At 52.6% G+C, this 17,569-nt stretch overlaps 1 long non-coding RNA gene across 2 annotated transcripts; it reads left to right on the forward strand.

The window, feature by feature from the left end:
* The first annotated feature begins 1,649 nt into the window (after positions 1 to 1,649).
* LOC146757975 (uncharacterized) lies at positions 1,650 to 16,986 on the forward strand. 2 transcript variants are annotated; one of them, XR_014935225.1, is made up of 2 exons: positions 1,650 to 3,054; positions 16,521 to 16,986. It is a non-coding gene; the product is annotated as an uncharacterized LOC146757975 (long non-coding RNA). The 2 variants fall into 2 exon arrangements; XR_014935224.1 differs by lacking the exon at positions 1,650 to 3,054 and adding an exon at positions 7,722 to 7,826.
* Positions 16,987 to 17,569: the final 583 nt, after the last annotated feature.

Below are 17,569 nucleotides of genomic sequence, written 5' to 3' on the forward strand. Positions count from 1 at the left end.
CAATGGGTCTCTATGGGACCCAATGGGGTCTATGGGTCTCTATGGGTTCCTATGGGGTTCTAAGGGGTCAATGGGTCTCTATGGGGTTCTATGGGTCCAATGGGGTCTATGGGGTCTCTATGAGGTCAGTGGGTCCCTATGGGTCTCTATGGGTCTCTATGGGTCTCTATGGGGTTCTATGGGTGTGACGTATGGCCCAGAGGACCTCCCGTCGCCGCGGCGGCTGCAGGAGGTGTGGGTCCCGCTGATGGGGCAGGCTCTATGGGTCACTATGGGTCCCTATGGGTCTCTATGGGTCTCTATGGGGTCTATGGGGTCTATGGGTCTCTATGGGTTCCAATGGGTCCCTATGGGTCTCTATGGGGTCTATGGGATCTGAATGGGGTCTATGGGTCTCAATGGGGTCTATGGGTTCTGAATGGGGTCTATGGGTCTCTATGGGGTCTATGGGTCCCAATGGATTCCTATGGGGTTCTATGGGGTCTGAATGGTGTCTAAGGGTCTCTATGGGGTCTATGGGTCCCAATGGGTTCCTATGGGGTTCTATGGGGTCAATGGGTCTCTATGGGATTCTATGGGGTTCTATGGGACCCAATGGGTTCCTATGGGGTCTATGGGTCTCTATGGGGTCTATGGGACCCAATGGGTTCTTATGGGGTTCTATGGGGTCAATGGGTCTCTATGGGATTCTATGGGGTTCTGTGGGACCCAATGGGTTCCTATGGGGTCTATGGGTCTCTATGGGTCCCAATGGGTCTCTATGGGTCTCTATGGGGTCTATGGGGTCTGAATGGGGTCTATGGGTCCCAATGGGTTGGAATGGGTCCCAGTGGGTCCCAATGGGGTCAATGGGTCCCTATGGGGTCTATGGGTCTGAATGGGGTCTATAGGGTTTCAATGGGGTCTATGGGTCTCTGTAGGTCTCAGTGGGTCTCTGTGGGTCTGTATGGGTCTCAATGGGGTCTATGGGGTCTGAATGGGGTCTATGGGGTCTGAATGGGGTCTATGGGACCCAATGGGTTCCTATGGGGTTCTATGGGTTCAATGGGTCTCTATGGGATTCTATGGGGTTCTATGGGACCCAATGGGTTCCTATGGGGTCTATGGGTCTCTATGGGGTCTATGGGACCCAATGGGTTCTTATGGGGTTCTATGGGGTCAATGGGTCTCTATGGGATTCTATGGGGTTCTGTGGGACCCAATGGGTTCCTATGGGGTCTATGGGTCTCTATGGGGTCTATGGGACCCAATGGGTTCCTATGGGGTTCTATGGGGTCAATAGGTCTCTATGGGATTCTATGGGGTTCTATGGGACCCAATGGGTTCCTGTGGGGTTCTATGGGGTCAATGGGTCTCTATGGGTTCCTATGGGGTTCTATGGGGTTCTATGGATCTCTATGGGGTCAGTGGGTCTCTATGGGGTTCTATGGGGTTCTATGGGGTTCTATGGGTCTGACGTATGGCCCAGAGGACCTCCCGTCGCCGCGGCGGCTGCAGGAGGTGTGGGTCCCGCTGATGGGGCAGGCTCTATGGGGCGCTATGGGTCCCTATGGGTCTCTATGGGACTCTATGGGTCTCTATGGGTCCCAATGGGTCTGAATGGGGTCTATGGGTCTCTATAGGTCTCAGTGGGTCTCTATGGATCTGAATGGGTCTGAATGGGGTCTATGGGGTCTGAATGGGGTCAGTGGGTCTCTATGGGTCCCAATGGGTTCCTATGGGTCCCAATGGGTTCCTATGGGGTCTATGGGACCCAATGGGTTCCTATGGGTCTCTATGGGGTCTGAACGGGGTCTAAGGGTCTCTATGGGGTCTATGGGACCCAATGGGTTCCTATGGGGTTCTATGGGGTCAATGGGTCTCTATGGGGTCTATGGGGTCTGAATGGGGTCTATGGGTACCTATGGGTCTCTATGGGTCTCTATGGGTCCCAATGGGGTCTATGGGTCTCTATGGGGTTCTATGGGGTTCTATGGGGTTCTATGGATCTCTATGGGGTCAGTGGGTCTCTATGGGTCTCTATGGGGTTCTATGGGGTTCTATGGGTGTGACGTATGGCCCAGAGGACCTCCCGTCGCCGCGGCGGCTGCAGGAGGTGTGGGTCCCGCTGATGGGGCAGGCTCTATGGGGCGCTATGGGTCTCTATGGGGTTCTATGGGTCTCTATGGGTCTCTATGGGTCTCTATGGGTCCCAGTGTGTCGCTATGGGGTCTGTGGGTCTCTACGGGTCCCAATGGGTCTGAATGGGGTCTATGGGTCTCTATAGGTCTCAGTGGGCCTCTATGGGTCTGAATGGGTTTCAATGGGGTCTATGGGGTCTGAATGGGGTCTATGGGTCCCAATGGGTCTCTATGGGTCTCTATGGGGTCTATGGGGTATGAATGGGGTCTATGGGTCCCAATGGGTTGGAATGGGTCCCAGTGGGTCCCAATGGAGTCAATGGGTCTCTATGGGGTCTATGGGATCTGAATGGGGTCTATGGGTCTCTATGGGTCCCAATGGGTCTGAATGAGGCCTATGGGTCTCTATGGGTCCCAATGGGTCCCAATGGGGTCTATGGGATCTGAATGGGGTCTATGGGTCTCAATGGGTTCCTATGGGATCTGAATGGGGTCAGTGGGTCTCTATGGGGTTCTATGGGTCTCTATAGGTCCCAATGGGTCTGACTGGGGTCTATGGGTCTCTATGGGTCCCAATAGGTCCCAATAGGGTCTATGGCTCTCTATGGGGTCTATGGGACTCAATGGGTTCCTATGGGTTCCTATGGGTTCCTTTGGGTTCCTATGGGGTTCTATGGGACCCAATGGGTTCCTATGGGGTCAGTGGGTCTCTATGGGTCTCTATGGGGTTCTATGGGGTTCTATGGGTCTGACGTATGGCCCAGAGGACCTCCCGTCGCCGCGGCGGCTGCAGGAGGTGTGGGTCCCGCTGATGGGGCAGGCTCAGTGCCGCCGACTCTATGGGACCCAAATGGGGACCCAGCTACCGCCAAGGAAGGTCCAGGATGACATGATCTGTGCCGGGTACCCACAGGGCATCAGGGACACCTGTAAGGTCAGCAGGACTAATATAGGGTCTATGGGGTGTCTATGGGGTCTCTATGGGGTTATGGGGTCTCTATGGGGTCTCTATGGGTCTCTATGGGGTTATGGGGTCTCTATGGGGTCTCTATGGGGTCTCTATGGGTCCCTATAGGGGTATGATCTGTGCCGGGTACCCACAGGGCATCAGGGACACATGTAAGGTCAGCTATGGGGTATATGGGGTCTCTATGGGGTCTCTATGGGGTCTCTATGGGGTTATGGGGTCTCTATGGGGTGTCTATGGGGTCTCTATGGGGTTATGGGGTCTCTATGGGGTTATGGGGTCTCTATGGGGTCCCTATGGGGTCTCTATGGGTCTCTATGGGGCTTACAGGGTCTCTATGGGGATTATGGGGTCCCTATGGGGTCTCTATGGGGTTATGGGGTCTCTATGGGGTCCCTATGGGGTCTCTATGGGGTCCCTATGGGGTCTCTATGGGTCCCTATAGGGGTATGATCTGTGCCGGGTACCCACAGGGCATCAGGGACACCTGTAAGGTCAGCTATGGGGTATATGGGGTTATGGGGTCTCTATGGGGTCTCTATAGGGTTTATGGGGTCTCTATGGGGTCTCTATGGGGCTATGGGGTCTCTATGGGGTTATGGGGTCTCTATGGGGTCTCTATGGGTCCCTATAGGGGTATGATCTGTGCCGGGTACCCACAGGGCATCAGGGACACCTGTAAGGTCAGCTATGGGGTATATGGGGTTATGGGGTCTCTATGGGGTCTCTATGGGTCCCTATAGGGGTATGATCTGTGCCGGGTACCCACAGGGCATCAGGGACACGTGTAAGGTCAGCTATGGGGTATATGGGGTGTCTATGGGGTTATGGGGTCTCTATGGGGTCTCTATGGGGTTATGGGGTCTCTATGGGGTTATGGGGTCTCTATGGGGTCTCTATGGGTCCCTATAGGGGTATGATCTGTGCCGGGTACCCACAGGGCATCAGGGACACATGTAAGGTCAGCTATGGGGTGTCTATGGGTCTCTATGGGGTTATGGGGTCTCTATGGGGTCTCTATGGGTCTCTATGGGGTCTCTATGGGGTCTCTATGGGTCCCTATAGGGGTATGATCTGTGCCGGGTACCCACAGGGCATCAGGGACACCTGTAAGGTCAGCTATGGGGTCTATATAGGGTTTATGGGGTTATGGGGTCTCTATGGGGTCTCTATGGGGTCTCTATGGGGTTATGGGGTCTCTATGGGGTTATGGGGTCTCTATGGGAGATATGGGGTCCCTATGGGGTCTCTATGGGGTTATGGGGTCTCTATGGGGTTATGGGGTCTCTATGGGGTCTCTATGGGTCTCTATGGGGTTATGGGGTCTCTATGTGGTCTCTATGGGGTCTATGGGGTCTCTATGGGGTCTCTATGGGGTCTCTATGGGGTTATGGGGTCTCTATGGGGTCTCTATGGGGTCTATGGGGTCTCTATGGGGTTATGGGGTCTCTATGGGGTCCCTATGGGGTCCCTATTGGTGTTATGGGGTCCCTATGGGGTCTATGGGGTCCCTATGGGGTTATGGGGTCTCTATGGGGTCTCTATGGGGGTTATGGGGTCTCTATGGGGTCTCTATGGGTCCCTATAGGGGTTATGGGGTCTCTATGGGGTCTCTATGGTGGATATGGGGTCCCTATGGGGTCTCTATGGGGGTTGTGGGGTCTCTATGGGGTCTCTATGGGGTCCCTATGGCGTCTCTATGGGGGTTATGGGGTCTCTATGGGGTCTCTATGGGGTCTCTATGGGGTTATGGGGTCTCTATGGGGTCTCTATGGGGTTATGGGGTCTCTATGGGGTCTCTATGGGGTTATGGGGTCTCTATGGGGTCTCCATGGGTCCCTATAGGGGTATGATCTGTGCCGGGTACCCACAGGGCATCAGGGACACATGTAAGGTCAGCTATGGGGTATATGGGGTGTCTATGGGGTGTCTATGGGGTTATGGGGTCTCTATGGGGTTATGGGGTCTCTATGGGGTTATGGGGTCCCTATGGGGTCTCTATGGGTCCCTATAGGGGTATGATCTGTGCCGGGTACCCACAGGGCATCAGGGACACCTGTAAGGTCAGCTATGGGGTCTCTATGGGGTTATGGGGTCTCTATGGGGTTATGGGGTCTCTATGGGGTCTCTATGGGGTCCCTATGGGGTTATGGGGTCTCTATGGGGTTATGGGGTCTCTATGGGGTCTCTATGGGTCCCTATAGGGGTATGATCTGTGCCGGGTACCCACAGGGCGTCAGGGACACATGTAAGGTCAGCTATGGGGTCTATGGGGTTATGGGGTCTCTATGGGGTCTCTATGGGGGTTATAGGGTCCCTATGTGCGATATGGGGCCTCTATGGAGGGTTATGGTTTCTCTATGGGGTCTCTATGGGGTTATGGGGTCTCTATGGGGTTATGGGGTCTCTATGGGTCTCTATGGGGTCTCTATGGGGTTATGGGGTCTCTATGGGGTCTCTATGGGTCTCTATGGGGTCTCTATGGGTCCCTATAGGGGTATGATCTGTGCCGGGTACCCACAGGGCATCAGGGACACGTGTAAGGTCAGCTATGGGGTCTCTATGGGGTCTCTATGGGGTTATGGGGTCTCTATGGGGTCTCTATGGGGGTTATAGGGTCCCTATGTGAGATATGGGGCCTCTATGGAGGGTTATGGTTTCTCTATGGGGTCTCTATGGGGTTATGGGGTCTCTATGGGGTTATGGGGTCTCTATGGGGTTATGGGGTCTCTATGGGGTTATGGGGTCTCTATGGGGTCTCTATGGGTCCCTATAGGGGTATGATCTGTGCCGGGTACCCACAGGGCATCAGGGACACCTGTAAGGTCAGCTATGGGGTCTATGGGGTCTCTATGGGGTTATGGGGTCTCTATGGGGTCTCTATGGGGTCTCTATGGGGTCTCTATGGGGTTATGGGGTCTCTATGGGGTGTCTATGGGGTCTCTATGGGGTTATGGGGTCCCTATGGGGTCTCTATGGGTCCCCATAGGGGTTATGGGGTCTCTAAGGGGTCTCTATGGGTCTCTATGGGGTTATGGGGTCTCTATGGGGTTATGGGGTCTCTATGGGGTCCCTATGGGGTCTCTATGGGGTCTCTATGGGGTTATGGGGTCTCTATGGGGTTATGGGGTCCCTATGGGGTCTCTATGGGTCCCTATAGGGGTATGATCTGTGCCGGGTACCCACAGGGCATCAGGGACACCTGTAAGGTCAGCTATGGGGTATATGGGGTCTCTATGGGGTCTCTATGGGGTTATGGGGTCTCTATGGGAGTTATAGGGTCCCTATGTGAGATATGGGGTCTATGGGGTCTCTATGGGGTCTCTATGGGGTTATGGGGTCTCTATGGGGTTATGGGGTCTCTATGGGGTCTCTATGGGGTCTCTATGGGGTCTCTATGGGGGTTATGGGGTCTCTATGGGGTCTCTATGGGGGTTATGTGGTCCCTATTGGGGTTATAGGGTCTCTATGGGAGATATGGGGTCTCTATGGGGTCTCTATGGGTCTCTATGGGGTCTCTATGGGGTCTCTATGGGGTTATGGGGTCTCTATGGGGTCTCTATGGGTCCCTATAGGGGTATGATCTGTGCCGGGTACCCACAGGGCATCAGGGACACCTGTAAGGTCAGCTATGGGGTCTATATAGGGTTTATGGGGTTATGGGGTCTCTATGGGGTCTCTATGGGGTCTCTATGGGGTTATGGGGTCTCTATGGGGTTATGGGGTCTCTATGGGGTCTCTATGGGGTTATGGGGTCTCTATGGGGTCTCTATGGGGTTATGGGGTCTCTATGGGGTTATGGGGTCTCTATGGGGTCTCTATGGGTCCCTATAGGGGTATGATCTGTGCCGGGTACCCACAGGGCATCAGGGACACGTGTAAGGTCAGCTATGGGGTTATGGGGTCTCTATGGGGTCTCTATGGGGTTATGGGGTCTCTATGGGTTCTCTATGGGGGTTATGGGGTCTCTATGGGGTCTCTATGGGGTCTCTATGGGGTCTCTATGGGGGTTATGGGGTCTCTATGGGGTCTCTATGGGGTTATGGAGTCTCTATGGGAGTTATAGGGTCCCTATGTGAGATATGGGGTCTATGGGGTCTCTATGGGGTCTCTATGGGGTTATGGGGTCTCTATGGGGTCTCTATGGGTCCCTATAGGGGTATGATCTGTGCCGGGTACCCACAGGGCATCAGGGACACGTGTAAGGTCAGCTATGGGGTTATGGGGTCTCTATGGGGTCTCTATGGGGTTATGGGGTCTCTATGGGGTCTCTATGGGTCTCTATGGGTCTCTATGGGGTCTCTATGGGTCTCTATGGGGTCTCTATGGGTCCCTATAGGGGTATGATCTGTGCCGGGTACCCACAGGGCATCAGGGACACCTGTAAGGTCAGCTATGGGGTTATGGGGTCTCTATGGGGTGTCTATGGGGTGTCTATGGGGTTATGGGGTCTCTATGGGGTCTCTATGGGTTTATGGGGTCCCTATGGGGTCTCTATGGGGTTATGGGGTCCCTATGGGGTCTCTATGGGGTTATGGGGTCCCTATGGGGTCTCTATGGGGTTATGGGGTCTCTATGGGGTCTCTATGGGGTTATGGGGTCCCTATGGGGTCTCTATGGGGTTATGGGGTCTCTATGGGGTCTCTATGGGGTTATGGGGTCTCTATGGGGTCTCTATGGGTCCCTATAGGGGTATGATCTGTGCCGGGTACCCACAGGGCATCAGGGACACATGTAAGGTCAGCTATGGGGTCTCTATGGGTCTCTATGGGGTTATGGGGTCTCTATGGGGTTATGGGGTCTCTATGGGGTTATGGGGTCTCTATGGGGGTTATGGGGTCTCTATGGGGTCTCTATGGGGTTATGGGGTCCCTATTGGGGTTATAGGGTCTCTATGGGAGATATGGGGTCCCTATGGGGTCTCTATGGGTGTTATGGGGTCTCTATGGGGCTTATGGGGTCTCTATGGGATCCCTATGGGGGTTATGGGGTCCCTATTGGGGTTATGGGGTCCCTATTGGGGTTATGGGGTCTCTATGGGGTTTTGGGGTCCCTATTGGGGTCATTGGGTCCCTATTAGCGTTATAGTGTTCCTATTGGTGTTATAGGGTCCCTATTGGGGTTATAGGGTCTCTATTGGTGTTATGGTGTCCCTATTGGGGTTATGGGGTCTCTATGGGGGTTATAGGATCCCTATTAGGGTTATAGTGCTCCTATTGGGGTTATGGGGTCTCTATTGGTGTTATGGGGTCTCTATGGGGTTATGGGGTCCCTATGGGGTTATGGGGTCCCTATTGGGGTTATAGGGTCCCTATTGGTGTTATAGGGTCCCTGTTAGGGTTATAGTGTTCCTAATGGGGTTATGGGGTCTCTATGGGGCTTATAGGGTCTCTATGGGTCTTATAGGGTCCCTATTGGGGTTATGTGGTCTCTATGGGGTATATGGGATCTCTATGGGGGTTATAGGGTTCTTATGGGGTCACTTTGGGGTCTCTATGGGGTATATGGGGTCTCTATGGGGGTTATGGGGTCCCTATTGGGGTTATGGGGTCTCTATGGGGTTTTGGGGTCCCTATTGGTGTTATAGGGTCTCTATGGGGCTTATAGGGTCTCTATGTGATATATGGGATCTCTATATGATATATGGGGTCCCTATATGCTAGATAACCCCCCTATTCTCCCCCCCATAGGGTGACTCAGGGGGTCCCCTTGTCTGTCTATGGGGATCCCGTTGGGTTCTGGGGTCCCTATTAGGGTTATAGTGTTCCTATTAGGGTTATGGGGTCTCTATGGGCCTTATAGGGTCTCTATAGGGTATATGGGATCTCTATGGGGTTATGGGGTCCCTATGGGGTTATGGGGTCTCTGTGGGGTCTCTATGGGGTCCCTATGGGGTTATGGGGTCCCTATGGGGTCTCTATGCGTATATAGGGTCCCTCTATGGGGCTTATAGGGTCTCTATGGGGTTATGGGGTCTCTATGGGGCTTATAGGGTCTCTATAGGGTATATGGGGTCCCTATGGGGTTATGGGGTCCCTATGGGGTCTCTATGGTGTTATGGGGTCTCTATGGGGTTATGGGGTGTCTATGGGGTCCCTATTGGGGTTATAGGGTCTCTATAGTGTATATGGGGTCCCTATGGGGCTTATAGGGTCTCTATGGGGCTTATAAGGTCCCTATTAGGGTTATAGTGTTCCTATTGGGGTTATGGGGTCTCTATGGGGTTATGGGGTCCCTATGGGGTCTCTATGGGCCTTATAGGGTCTCTATGGGTATATAGGGTCCCTATATGATATATGGGGTCTCTATATGTCCCCATTGACTTCCCCTATATCCCCCATAGGGTGACTCAGGGGGTCCCCTTGTCTGCCTATCCGGGTCCCGTTGGGTTCTGGGGTTCCTATTGGTGTTATGGGGTCCCTATGGGGTTATGGGGTCTCTATGGGGTTATGGGGTCTCTATGGGGTTATGGGGTCCCTATTGGGGTTATGGGGTCCCTATTGGTGTTATAGGGTCCCTATGGGGTTATGGGGTCTCTATGGGGCTTATAGGGTCTCTATAGGGTATATGGGGTCCCTGTGGGGTCTCTATGGGGTTATGGGGTCTCTATGGGGTATATGGGATCTCTATGGGGTTATGGGGTGTCTATGGGGTGTCTATGGGGTCTCTATGGGGTTATGGGGTCCCTATGGGGCTTATAGGGTCTCTATGGGGTATATGGGGTCTCTATGGGGTTATGGGGTCTCTATGCGTATATAGGGTCCCTCTATGGGGCTTATAGGGTCTCTATGGGGTTATGGGGTCTCTATGGGGCTTATAGGGTCTCTATAGGGTATATGGGGTCCCTATGGGGTTATGGGGTCCCTATGGGGTCTCTATGGTGTTATGGGGTCTCTATTGGGTTATGGGGTCTCTATGGGGTCTATGGGGTCTCTATGGGGGTTATGGGATCTCTATTAGGGTTATGGGGTCTCTATGGGGGCTATGGGGTCTCTATAGGGTCTCTATTGGGGTTATGGGGTCCCTATTAGGGTTATAGTGTTCCTATTGGGGTTATGGGGTCTCTATGGGGCTTATAGGGTCTCTATGGGGCTTATAGGGTCTCTATGGGGCTTATGGGGTCTCTATGGGGATATAGGGTCCCTCTATGGGGTTTATAGGGTCTCTATTCTCCCCCCCATAGGGTGACTCAGGGGGTCCCCTTGTTTGTCTATGGGGATCCCGTTGGGTTCTGGGGTCCTTATTGGTGTTATGGGGTCACTATTGGTGTTATAGGGTCCTTATTGGTGTTATGGGGTCTCTATGAGGCTTATAGGGTCTCTATAGGGTATATGGGATCCCTATGGGGGTTATGGGGTCTCTATGGGGTTATGGGGTCCCTATTGGTGTTATGGGGTCCCTATTGGGGTTATGGGGTCCCTATGGGGTTTATGGGGTCCCTATGTGAGATATATGGACTCTATGGGGCTTATAGGGTCTCTATTGGGTATATAGGGTCCCTATTAGAGTTATAGTGTTCCTATTGGGGTTATGGGGTCTCTATTGGTGTTATGGGGTCTCTATGGGGCTTATAGGGTCTCTATAGGGTATATGGGGTCTCTATGGTGTTATGGGGTCCCTATTGGTGTTATGGGGTCCCTATTGGGGTCTCTATGGGGCTTATAATGTCTCTATGGGAGTTATGGGGTCTCTATGGGGTTATGGGGTCCCTATGGGGGTTATGGGGTCTCTATGGGGTCTCTATGGGGTTATGGGGTCTCTATGGGGTCTCTATGGGGTTATGGGGTCCCTATGGGGTCTCTATGGGGTCTATGGGGTCCCTATGGGGTTATGGGGTCCCTATGGGGTCTCTATGGGTTTATGGGGTCTCTATGGGTCTTATAGGGTCTCTATGGGGGTTATGGGGTCACTATTGGGGTTATGGGGTCTATGGGGTCTCTATGGGGTTATGGGGTCCCTATGGGGTCTCTTTGGGGTCTCTGGGGCTTATAGGGTCTCTATGGGGCTTATTGGGTCTCTATGGGGTTATGGGGTCCCTATGGGGTCTCTATGGGGTCTATGGGGTCCCTATGGGGTTATGGGGTCCCTATGGGGTCTCTATGGGTTTATGGGGTCTCTATGGGTCTTATAGGGTCTCTATGGGGGTTATGGGGTCACTATTGGGGTTATGGGGTCTATGGGGTCCCTATGGGGTTATGGGGTCCTTATGGGGTTATGGGGTCTCTATGGGGTCTCTATGGGGTTATGGGGTCCCTATGGGGTCTCTTTGGGGTCTCCATGGGGCTTATAGGGTCTCTATGGGGCTTATGGGGTCCCTATGGGGTCTCTATGGGGGTTATGGGGTCCCTATTAGGGTTATAGGGTCCCTATTGGTGTTATGGGGTCTCTATGGGGTCTCTTTGGGCCTTATAGGGTCTCTATGGGGTATATGGGATCTCTATATGATATATGGGATCTCTATATGCTATATGGGGTCTCTATTCTCCCCCATAGGGTGACTCAGGGGGTCCCCTTGTCTGCCTATGGGGATCCCGTTGGGTTCTGGGGTCCCTATTGGGGTTATGGTGTCCCTATTGGGGTTATAGGGTCTCTATGGGGCTTATAGGATCCCTATTAGGTTATAGTGTTCCTATTGGGGTTATGGGGTCTCTATTGGTGTTATGGGGTCTCTATAGGGTTATGGGGTCTCTATGCGTATATAGGGTCCCTCTATGGGGCTTATAGGGTCTCTATGGGGCTTATAGGGTCTCTGTGGGGGTTATGGGGTCTCTATGGTGTTATGGGGTCCCTATTGGTGTTATAGGGTCCCTATTGGTGTTATGGGGTCCCTATTGGTGTTATGGGGTCTCTATGGGGCTTATATGGTCTCTATTGGGGTTATAGGGTCCCTATTAGGGTTATAGTGTTCCTATTGGGGTTATGGGGTCTCTATGGGGCTTATTGGGTCTCTATGGGTGTTATGGGGTCCCTATGGGGTCTCTTTGGGGTCTCTGGGGCTTATAGGGTCTCTATGGGGCTTATTGGGTCTCTATGGGGGTTATGGGGTCCCTATGGGGTCTCTATGGTGTTATGGGGTCTCTATGGGGTTATGGGGTGTCTATGGGGTCTCTATGGGGTCTCTATGGGGTTATGGGGTCTCTATGGGGCTTATAGGGTCTCTATGGGTATATAGGGTCCCTCTATGGGGCTTATAGGGTCTCTATTGTGTCCCCCATAGGGTGACTCAGGGGGTCCCCTTGTGTGTCTATGGGGATCCCGTTGGGTTCTGGGGTCCCTATTGGTGTTATGGGGTCTCTATGGGGCTTATAGGGTCTCTATGGGATCCCTATGGGGGTTATGGGGTCTCTATGGGGTTTTGGGGTCCCTATTGGGGTCATTGGGTCCCTATTAGCGTTATAGTGTTCCTATTGGTGTTATAGGGTCCCTATTGGGGTTATAGGGTCTCTATTGGGGTTATGGGGTCCCTATTGGTGTTATGGGGTCCCTATTGGTGTTATAGTGTCCCTATTGAGGTTATGGGGTCCCTATTGGTGTTATAGGGTCTCTATTAGGGTTATAGTGTTCCTATTGGGGTTATGGGGTCTCTATGGGGTATATGGGGTCTCTATGGGGCTTATAGGGTCTCTATAGGGTATATGGGGTCCCTGTGGGGTCTCTATGGGGTTATGGGGTCTCTATGGGGTCTCTATGGGGTTATGGGGTCTCTATGGGGTCTCTATGGGGTCTCTATGGGACTTATAGTGTCTCTATGGGGCTTATAGGGTCTCTATTGGGGTTATGGGGTCCCTATTAGGGTTATAGGGTCCCTACTGGGGTTATGGGGTCTCTATGGGTCTTATAGGGTCTCTATAGGGTATATGGGGTCCCTATGGGGTTATGGGGTCCCTATGGGGTCTCTATGGTGTTATGGGGTCTCTATGGGGTTATGGGGTGTCTATGGGGTCTCTATGGTGTATATGGGGTCTCTATGGGCGTTATGGGGTCTCTATGGGGGCTATGGGGTCTCTGGGGTCTCTATGGGGGTTTTGGGGTATCTTTGGGGTCTCTATTGGGGTTATAGGGTTCCTATTAGGAATATAGTGTTCCTATTGGGGTTATGGGGTCTCTATGGGGGTTATGGGGTCTCTATGGGGTATATGGGATCTCTATATGATATATAGGGTTCCTATTGGTGTTATAGGGTCCCTATTAGAGTTATAGTGTTCCTATTGGGGTTATGGGGTCCCTATTGGTGTTATGGGGTCAGCAGGTTATGGGGTCCCTATGGGGTCTCTATGGGGTTATGGGGTCCCTATTGGGGTTATGGGATCTCTATTAGGATTATGCGGTCCCTATAGGGCTTATAGGGTCTCTATGGGGTCTATGGGGTCCTATGGGGTTATGGGGTCCCTATGGGGTCTCTATGGGGTTATGGGGTCCCTATGGGCCTTATAGGGTCTCTATGGGGTATATGGGATCTCTATATGATATATAGGGTCTCTATTGGGGTTATGGGCTCCCTATTAGGGCTATAGGGTCCCTATGGGGTCCCTATGGGGTCTCTATGGGGTCCCTATGGGTATATAGGGTCTCTATATGACATATAGGGTCTCTATTGTCTCCCCCATAGGGTGACTCAGGGGGTCCCCTTGTCTGTCTATCCAGATCCCGTTGGGTTCTGGGGTCCTTATTGGTGTTATGGGGTCCCTATGGGGTTATGGGGTCCCTATGGGGTCTCTATGGGGGTTATGGGGTCCCTATTGGGGTTATGGGGTCCCTATGGGGTTACAGTGTTCCTATTGGGGTTATAGGGTCTCTATGGGTCTTATAGGGTCCCTATTGGGGTTATGGGGTCTCTATGGGGTTATGGGGTCCCTATGGGGTCTCTTTGGGGTCTCTATGGGGTATATGGTATATGGGATCTCTATATGATATATGGGGTCTCTATATGATCTATAGGGTCTCTATTGTCTCCCCTATAGGGTGACTCAGGGGGTCCCCTTGTCTGTCTATCGGGATCCCGTTGGGTTCTGGGGTCCTTATTGGTGTTATGGGGTCCCTATGGGGTTATGGGGTCTCTATGGGGTCTCTTTGGGATCTCTATGGGCCTTATAGGGTCTCTATGGGGTATATGGGGTCCCTATGGGGGTTATGGGGTCCCTATTGGGGTTATGGGGTCTCTATAGGGTATATGGGGTCCCTATTGGGTCTCTTTGGGGTCTCTATGGGGTCTCTATAGGGTCTCTATAAGGTATATGGGGTCTCTATGGGGGTTATGGGGTCTCTATGTGGTCTCTATGGGGTTATGGGGTCCCTATAGGGTTATGGGGTCCCTATGGGGTCTCTATGGGGTTATGGGGTCTCTATGGGTCTTATAGGGTCTCTATTGGTGTTATGGGGTCCCTATGGGGTCTCTATGGGGGTTATGGGGTCCCTATTAGGGTTATAGTGTTCCTATTGGGGTTATGGGGTCTCTATTGGTGTTATGGGGTCTCTATGGGGCTTATAGGGTCTCTATAGGGTATATGGGGTCTCTATGGTGTTATGGGGTCCCTATTGGTGTTATGGGGTCCCTATTGGGGTCTCTATGGGGCTTATAATGTCTCTATGGGAGTTATGGGTTCTCTATGGGGTTATGGGGTCCCTATGGGGGTTATGGGGTCTCTATGGGGTCTCTATGGGGTTATGGGGTCTCTATGGGGTCTCTATGGGGTTATGGGGTCCCTATGGGGTTATGGGGTCTCTATGGGGTCTCTATGGGGTTATGGGGTCCCTATGGGGTCTCTATGGGGTCTATGGGGTCCCTATGGGGTTATGGGGTCCCTATGGGGTCTCTATGGGTTTATGGGGTCTCTATGGGTCTTATAGGGTCTCTATGGGGGTTATGGGGTCACTATTGGGGTTATGGGGTCTATGGGGTCCCTATGGGGTTATGGGGTCCCTATGGGGTTATGGGGTCTCTATGGGGTCTCTATGGGGTTATGGGGTCCCTATGGGGTCTCTTTGGGGTCTCCATGGGGCTTATAGGGTCTCTATGGGGCTTATGGGGTCCCTATGGGGTCTCTATGGGGGTTATGGGGTCCCTATTAGGGTTATAGGGTCCCTATTGGTGTTATGGGGTCTCTATGGGGTCTCTTTGGGCCTTATAGGGTCTCTATGGGGTATATGGGATCTCTATATGATATATGGGATCTCTATATGCTATATGGGGTCTCTATTCTCCCCCATAGGGTGACTCAGGGGGTCCCCTTGTTTGCCTATCCAGATCCCGTTGGGTTCTGGGGTCCTTATTGGTGTTATGGGGTCCCTATGGGGTTATGGGGTCTCTATGGGGTCTCTTTGGGATCTCTATGGGCCTTATAGGGTATCTATGGGGTATATGGGGTGCCTATGGGGGTTATGGGGTCCCTATTGTGGTTATGGGGTCTCTATAGGGTATATGGGGTCCCTATTGGGTCTCTTTGGGGTCTCTATGGGGTCTCTATAGGGTCTCTATAGGGTATATGGGGTCTCTATGGGGGTTATGGGGTCTCTATGTGGTCTCTATGGGGTCTATGGGTTCCCTATGGGGTTATGGGGTCCCTATGGGGTCTCTATGGGGTTATGGGGTCTCTATGGGTCTTATAGGGTCTCTATGGGGGTTATGGGGTCTCTATGGGGTCTCTATGGGGTTATGGGGTCCCTATGGGCCTTATAGGGTCTCTATGGGGTATATGGGATCTCTATATGATATATAGGGTTCCTATTGGTGTTATAGGGTCCCTATTAGGGTTATAGTGTTCCTATTGGGGTTATGGGGTCCCTATTGGTGTTATGGGGTCAGCAGGGTATGGGGTCCCTATGGGGTCTCTATGGGGTTATGGGGTCCCTATTGGGGTTATGGGATCTCTATTAGGATTATGGGGTCCCTATGGGGCTTATAGGGTCTCTATGGGGTCTATGGGGTCCCTATGGGGTCTCTATGGGGCTTATAGGGTCTCTATGGGGCTTATAGGGTCCCTATTGGGGTTATGGGGTCCCAATTGGTGTTATAGGGTCCCTATTAGGGTTATAGCGTTTCTGTTGGGGTTATGGGGTCTCTATTAGGGTTATAGTGTTCCTAATGGGGTTATGGGGTCTCTATGGGGTATATGGGATCTCTATTGGTGTTATGGGGTCCCTATTGGGGTTATAGGGTCCCTATTGGTGTTATGGGGTCTCTATGGGGCTTATAGGGTCTCTATAGGGTATATGGGGTCTCTATGGTGTTATGGGGTCCCTATTGGGGTTATGGGGTCCCTATGGGGTTTATGGGGTCCCTATGTGAGATATATGGACTCTATGGGTCTTATAGGGACTCTATGGGGCTTATAGGGTCTCTATGGGGCTTATAGGGTCTCTATGGGGGTTATGGGGTCTCTATGGGGTATATGGGATCTCTATATGACATATAGTGTCTCTATTCTCCCCCATAGGGTGACTCAGGGGGTCCCCTTGTGTGCCTGTCCGGTTCCCGTTGGGTTCTGGTTGGTATCGTGAGTTGGGGTGAAGGTTGCGCGGTTCCGAACCGACCCGGTGTGTACACGCGTGTCAGTACGTACGCGGCATGGATCGCACACAGAGCACACGGGGTCACCTTCATCACCTCCGGAACCGGAACCACGACCCAAAGTATCAGAACCATCATTGCTGTCATTGTTCTATGGGCTCATTTGGGCCGGTTCTGACCCATAAGTGGGCTCCTATGGGGTCCTATGGGCCCATTTGGGCTCATTTGGGCCGGTTCTGACCCATAAGTGGGCCCATTTGGGGCGGTTCTGGGGTGGTTCTGACCCAATAAAGGTGGTTCTGACCCATAAGTGTGGTTCTATGGGCCCATTTGGGCTCATTTGGGGCAGTTCTGGGTGGTTCTGACCCAATAAAGCTGGTTCTGACCCATAAGTGTGGTTCTATGGGCTCCTATGGGCCGGTTCTGACCCAATAAAGGTGGTTCTGACCCATAAGTGTGTACACGCGTGTCAGTACGTACGCGCCATGGATCGCACACAGAGCACACGGGGTCACCTTCATCACCTCCGGAACCGGAACCGGAACCGGAACCAGAACCGCGACCCAAAGTATCAGAACAATCATTGCTGTCATTGTCCTATGGGCTCATTTGGGTCGGTTCTGACCCATAAGTGTGGTTCTATGGGATCATTTGGGCTCATTTGGGCCGGTTCTGGGGTGGTTCTGACCCAATAAAGGTGGTTCTGACCCATAAGTGTGGTTCTATGGGCCCATTTGGGCTCCTATGGGGCGGTTCTGACCCATAAGTGTGGTTCTATGGGCTCATTTGGGCCGGTTCTGACCCATAAGTGGGCTCCTATGGGCCCATTTGGGCTCCTATGGGGTGGTTCTGGGGTGGTTCTGACCCATAAGTGGGTGATTCTGACCCAATAAAGGTGGTTCTGACCCATAAGTGTGGTTCTATGTGCTCCTATGGGCTCCTATGGGGCGGTTCTGACCCATAATGGGAGGTTCT

The sequence above is a fragment of the Coturnix japonica genome, chromosome 17 (assembly GCF_054131305.1).
Source record: "Coturnix japonica strain WE chromosome 17, WE-NBRP24, whole genome shotgun sequence".
NCBI lineage: Eukaryota > Metazoa > Chordata > Aves > Galliformes > Phasianidae > Coturnix > Coturnix japonica.